Below are 7,500 nucleotides of genomic sequence, written 5' to 3'. Positions count from 1 at the left end.
TGGATACATAATGGATACATAATGTGGATAATGGATACATAATGGATACATAATGTGGATAATGGATACATAATGGATACATAATGTGGATAATGGATACATAATGGATACATAATGTGGATAATGATACATAATGGATACATAATGGATACATAATGGATACATAATGGATACATAATGTGGATAATGGATACATAATGGATACATAATGTGGATAATGGATACATAATGGATACATAATGTGGATAATGGATACATAATGGATACATAATGTGGATAATTAATACATAATGGATACAAATGTGGATAATGGATACATAATGGATACATAATGTGGATAATGGATACATAATGGATACATAATGGATACATCATGTGGATAATGGATACATAATGGATACATAATGTGATAATGGATACATAATGGATACATAATGTGGATAATGGATACATAATGGATACATAATGGATACATAATGGTTAATGGATACATAATGGATACATAATGGATACATAATGGAAACATAATGGACACATAATGTGGATAATGGATACATAATGGATACATATTGTGGATAATGGATACATAATGGATACATAATGGATACATGCTGTGGATAATGGATACATAATGGATCCATAATGTGGATAATGGATACATAATGGATACATAATGGATACATAATGTGGATAATGGATGCATAATGGATACATAATGGATACATCATGGATACATAATGTGGATAATGGATACATAATGGATACATAATGGATACATAATGTGGATAATGGATACATAATGGATACATAATGTGGATAATGGATACATAATGTGGATAATGGATACATAATGTGGATAATGGATACATAATGGATACATAATGTGGATAATGGATACATAATGGATACATAATGGATACATAATGGATACATAATGGATACATAATGTGGATAATGGATACATAATGGATACATAATGTGGATAATGGATACATAATGGATACATACTGTGGATAATGGATACATAATGGATACATAATGTGGATCATGAATACATAATGGATACATACTGTGGATAATGGATACATAATGGATACATAATGGATACATAATGGATACATACTGTGGATAATGGATGCTTCTACACCTGCATTGCTTGCTGTTTGGAGTTTTAGGCTGGGTTTCTGTACAGCACTTTGAATGGATACATAATGTTTTTTATTTGGATAATGGATAGATAATGGATACATACTGTGGATAATGGATAGATAATGGATACATAATATCCTGGTATTTTTTTGCAAGAACGATGCATGGTCATCAGATTTCTAATGTTTATCATAGAATGTTGACAGCTACATTTCCTCATGTTTTGCTTTTAAAGTTAATCTTGCATTTTACCAGAGAAAAATATCGGAGAACAGTAGCTCCACATCAGTCTGTCTGCTGATAGAATGATGGAGAACAGTAGCTCCACATCAGTCTGTCTGCTGGTAGAATGATGGAGAACAGTAGCTCCACATCAGTCTGTCTGCTGATAGAATGATGGAGAACAGTAGCTCCACATCAGAGTGCTGTCTGCTGATAGAATGATGGAGAACAGTAGCTCCACATCAGAGTGCTGTCTGCTGATAGAATGATGGAGAACAGTAGCTCCACATCAGTCTGTCTGCTGATAGAATGATGGAGAACAGTAGCTCCACATCAGTCTGCTGATAGAATGATGGAGAACAGTAGCTCCACATCAGTCTGCTGATAGAATGATGGAGAACAGTAGCTCCACATCAGTCTGTCTGCTGATAGAATGATGGAGAACAGTAGCTCCACATCAGTCTGTCTGCTGATAGAATGATGGAGAACAGTAGCCCCACATCAGAGTGCTGTCTGCTGATAGAATGATGGAGAACAGTAGCTCCACATCAGAGTGCTGTCTGCTGATAGAATGCCCATTAGTGAATTCTCATCTGAGGGGAGAAGTATAACTGAAGCACAAAATTAGTCTGATGTCGATGGAGAAATTACAATAAGAAGCATTTACATTTTTGCGTTTACAAAACACAGCAAGATATTTCTTACAGGACAATCATTTGAAAGTAAAACTTTCTTTTTTTATCAAAATGTTATTTTTTGTTGGCAGAAATGTCTTCTGAGACATGTGAACATTCATGTGCCTTAATAACAAACGTGCCATCTGTAAATACGATTAAAATGGTTAAATTACGAGCCTAGTTAGTTTAGCTGTGGACAAAGTAATGGAACCTTGCCCTAGCCATGATTGGCTGAGATAATGGGTGAACAGTAGCTGGACATGCCGAGAGATGAGCTCGGATTGGTCTGCCATGTAGCAGGTTTTTGTCTATAAGATGAGCTGGTCAGTATGAGTGTTGCCGATAGAATATAACGCAGCTTTTTCTGAAAGGTATCACGCAGTAGAACTGCAAAAGTGTTGCTCTCTACTTTCTGTAGGACAGAGTTTTGAAATCAGTAGAATTAGAGTATGATCACTAAGGAGATGGAGAAAGTTCTGGCGTTTGATTGTAAATATGCAGAGGGAGTTGAAAAGAGAACACACTGAAGGTTGTTGTATAAAACACCTGTCTTCGGATTACATCTTCAAACTAAGGGCAACCGTGACAGGGAGGAGCGTCCATTCATGTATACGGATAAAATAATCTAGCTAGCTACATTTTCAGATATTACACATTTCAAATTTAGTCAGAAAGTCATTTTCATTTCAAGTTAAAGCGTACTGTTAGCTAACGTTAGCTTGCTGGCTCGTTAGCTAACGTTATGTGTATGATCTGTGTTGTAATAGTATCTCAGAGGAATTTGCATTGCTAGTTATAGCCTAATGTTAGCTAGATAACATTGAACCTGGTTGGTTAGCTAACCGGCAGATTCATGCAGGGCAGTAACGTTATGGGTTGGGATTATGGTTCGTTGTTTAGCTAGCTGCTAGCTGCATGTCTAAACAAAAGACTCCATTATGCAAGTAACTATTTCAATAGAATGTTCATGATGTCACTGCGAACACTGTCGATAGACGTGCTGGAAATTAGCTCTGGCTATCTACTCCGATTTCAGAGCACTCTCCACTCAGTGTGCAAGAGCGCTGTATAACTGACAAATTTACGAACGCTCAACACCCGTTGAGTATGGCAGGTGTCAGTAAACGTTGGACAAAAAAGAACAGTAACTAAATAGTTGTGGTTACAAGTTTATTATAACAGCATTACTTTCCCATTGTTCCTCAACTGTAGTGCCATCATATACCATTTTCTAGCTCACCATTTCAAATTTTGCTACAGTACATAAGATCGAATCGAGCCGGTCGGTCACACATTGTGTAAGCTTTCTGCTGTTTGAGAAGTTAAAGCCACTTTGAATGAGTTATCTGTTCAGCTATCTATCTTTTTCTTCTCTGTTATCACCTGTCTGCTCCTCCCCCATCTTCTCAGAGCAGGCAGGCCTGTTGCCCTAACGACTCTAGACTCCAGACTCCAGACTCCACACAGACACAGCGTGTACACATGCTGCTCCAGAGCCACTACTGTTCTTCCTTCAGACTAGCGTGTGTCAACACGTTGTTCATTTGCACAATGTCTCTCATTCACATTCGTCTGCTGATAAATATCCAAACTCACCAAAAAAAGTGACCTTTGATAGCTCCTATCTACATATGTATAACTTCATGAGTTGGATTACAATTTGTTTATTTTCAGTTTGTCTGCTGGTTAGTATGTTTAGCTAGCAACCTCCTGTCTGGAAATGTACTATTACTTGTGCTAGTTTTGTTAGCATTCTGGCATTTTTGTGAGTTTTTGATGGAGAACAGTGCCCACTTTGTGTACTAAGCTGGTAATACCGTAAATCCTGTCTGGGATGAGAGAAGGACAGTATGAAGAAAACCTGGATTCTGCCATCAAACCTAATGCATACATTATATGTATGGTATGAGATGTACAAGAACTACTGGTTTGATCTCTTTTTAGAGAGAGAATGAGGAGAGAGAGAGAGAGAGAGAGAGAGAGATGGAGAGAGAGCTCCACAGAGAGAGGGAGATAGAGATGGGGAAAGAGAGAGAGAGAGAGAGAGATAGAAGAGAGAGAATTCTCATCTGAGAGAGAGAGAGATAGACTGAGAGAGAATTAGAGATGAGAGAGAAAGAGAGATTTACATTTTTAACAAAACACAGCAAGATAGAGAGGGAGAGAAAATGGTTGGCAGAAATGTCTTCTGAGACATGTGAACATTCAGAGAATAACAGACGAGAGATCTGTAAATAGATTAAAATGGTTAGAGAGAGAGAGAGTTTAGAGAGAGAACCTTGCCGAGATGATTGGCTGAGATAATGAGAGAGAGAGAGAGATGAGGATATGTTCCAGAAAGAAAAGGGGGTCTAAGAGAAATAGAGTAAAGTGTCATGGCAACAGGGGCTGTCAACAGAATGTTTGTGTTATCTGTCTTCTGACGAAAGGAGTAAATCGGAAATGGCTGACTCACTCTGTAACACTGCATGATATCAAATGACAGACAGAAAGTTGAGTTTCACTTCAGTGAGGAGGAAGAGATAGAGGGGGAGGAGGAGGAGGAGAGGACATAAAAAAATAAGGTTATTAAAGATAGTTAAATTTGGATAAGCTTTTCTTTCTCCATGAGACAGCGGGACATAAAACAAATACTTAGTGATGTCTCAGAAAAGGAGATTCAAATATTGTTCCAGAGTGAAAGAGAAAGATACAGAGAGATAGCAACGTTATGTGTATGACTGTATATAGAGAGAGAGATACAGAGAGATAGCAACTGTATATAGAGAGCTGATGATACAGAGAGATAGCAACTGTATATAGAATGAGATGATACAGAGAGATAGCAACTGTATATAGAGAGAGACTCTCGATACAGAGAGATAGCAACTGTATATAGAGAGAGAGATACAGAGAGATAGGACAACTGTATATAGAGAGAGAGATACAGAGAGATAGCAACTGTATATAGAGAGATTTTCTAGCTACAGAGAGATAGCAACTGTATATAAGATCGAGAGAGATACAGAGAGATAGCAACTGTATATAGAGAGAGAATGATTATCAGAGAGATAGCAACTGTATATAGAGAGAGAGATACAGAGAGATAGCAACTGTATATAGAGCTCCAGAGACTACAGAGAGATAGCAACTGTATATAGAGAATGAGATACAGAGAGATAGCAAACTGTATATAGAGAGAGAGATACAGAGAGATAGCAACTGTATATAGAGAGAGAGATACAGAGAGATAGCAACTGTACTATAGAGAGAAAGATACAAACTACATATGATAGCTAACTATCATGAGTTGGATTACAATTTGTTTATTTTTCGTTTGCGCTGAGAGAGATATTTTGTGACAGAGAGATAGCAACTGTATATAGATGAGAGACAGTATACAGAGAGATAGCAACTGTATATAGAGAGAAAGATACAGAGAGATAGCAACTGTATATAGAGAGAGAGATACAGAGAGATAGCAACTGTATATAGAGAGAGAGGGAGAGAGATAGCAACTGTATATAGAGAGAGAGATACAGAGAGATAGCAACTGTATATAGAGAGAGAGATACAGAGAGATAGCAACTGTATATAGAGAGAGAGAGATACAGAGAGATAGCAACTGTATATAGAGAGAGAGAGACAGAGAGATAGCAACTGTATATAGAGAGAGAGATACAGAGAGATAGCAACTGTATATAGAGAGAGAGATACAGAAAGATAGCAACTGTATATAGAGTAAAGTGATACAGAGAGATAGCAACTGTTTGTAGTCTTCTGAGAGAGATACAGAGAGATAGCAACTGTATATAGATGATATCAAATGACAGACAGAAAGTAGCAACTGTATATAGAGAGAGAGATAGGGGGGACAGAGAGATAGCAAATGTTATATAGATAGTTAGAGTTGATACAGAGAGATAGCAAAACAAATACTTAGTGATGTCTCAGAAAAGAGAGATAGCAACTATTGTTCCAGAGTGAAAGAGAAAGATACAGAGAGATAGCAACTGTATATAGAGAGAGAGATACAGAGAGATAGCAACTGTATATAGAGAGAGAGATACAGAGAGATAGCAACTGTATATAGAGAGAGAGATACAGAGAGATAGCAACTGTATATAGAGAGAGAGATACAGAGAGATAGCAACTGTATATAGAGAGAGAGATACAGAGAGATAGCAACTGTATATAGAGAGAGAGATACAGAGAGATAGCAACTGTATATAGAGAGAGAGATACAGAGAGATAGCAACTGTATATAGAGAGAGATACAGAGATGTAAATATACAGTGGGGCAAAAAAGTATTTAGTCAGCCACCAATTGTGCAAGTTCTCCCACTTAAAAAGATGAGTGAGGCCTGTAATTTTCATCATAGGTATACTTCAACTATGACAGACAAAGTTAGAAAAAAAAATCCAGAAAATCAAATTGTAGGATTTTTAATTATTTTTTTTGCAAATTATGGTGGAAAATAAGTATTTGGTCACCTAAAAACAAGCAAGATTTCTGGCTCTCACAGACCGGTAACGTCTTCTTTAAGAGGCTCCTCTGTCCTCCACTCGGTACCTATATTAATGGCACCTGTTTGAACTTGTTATCAGTATAAAAGACACCTGTCCACAACCTCAAACAGTCACACTCCAAACTCCACTATGGCCAAGAACGAAGAGCTGTCAAAGGACACCAGAAACAAAATTGTAGACCTGCACCAGGCTGGGAAGACTGAATCTGCAATAGGTCAGCAGCTTTATTTTGAAGAAATCAACTGTGGGAGCAATTATTAGGAAATGGAAGACATACAAGACCACTGATAATCTCCCTCCATCTGGGGCTCCATGCAAGATCTCACTCAATGGTGAGCAAAAATTCCAGAACCACACGGGGGACCTAGTGAATGACCTGCAGAGAGCTGGGACCAAAGTAACAAAGCCTACCATCAGTAACACACTACGCCGCCATGGACTCAAATCCTGCAGTGCCAGACGTCTCCCCCTGCTTAAGCCAGTATATGTCCAGGCCCAACTGAAGTTTGCTAGAGAGCATTTGGATGATCCAGAAGAAGATTGGAAGAATGTCATATGGTCAGATGAAACCAAAATATAACTTTTTGGTAAAAACTCAACTCGTCGTGTTTGGAGGACAAAGAATGCTGAGTTGCATCCAAAGAACACCATACCTACTGTGAAGCATGGGGGTGGAAGCATTGTGCTTTGGGGCTGTTTTTCTGCAAAGGGACCAGGACGAGTGATCCGTGTAAAGGAAAGAATGAATGGGGCCATGTATCGGGATATTTTGAGTGAAAACCTCCTTCCATCAGCAAGGGCATTGAAGATGAAACGTGGCTGGGTCTTTAAGCATGACAATGATCCCAAACACACCGCCCGGGCAACGAAGGAGTGGCTTCGTAAGAAGCATTTCAAGGTCCTGGAGTGGCCTAGCCAGTCTCCAGATCTCAACCCCATAGAA

Source organism: Oncorhynchus gorbuscha, linkage group LG21 (assembly GCF_021184085.1).
Source record: "Oncorhynchus gorbuscha isolate QuinsamMale2020 ecotype Even-year linkage group LG21, OgorEven_v1.0, whole genome shotgun sequence".
Lineage (NCBI taxonomy): Eukaryota > Metazoa > Chordata > Actinopteri > Salmoniformes > Salmonidae > Oncorhynchus > Oncorhynchus gorbuscha.
This window is presented reverse-complemented; position numbering follows the sequence as displayed.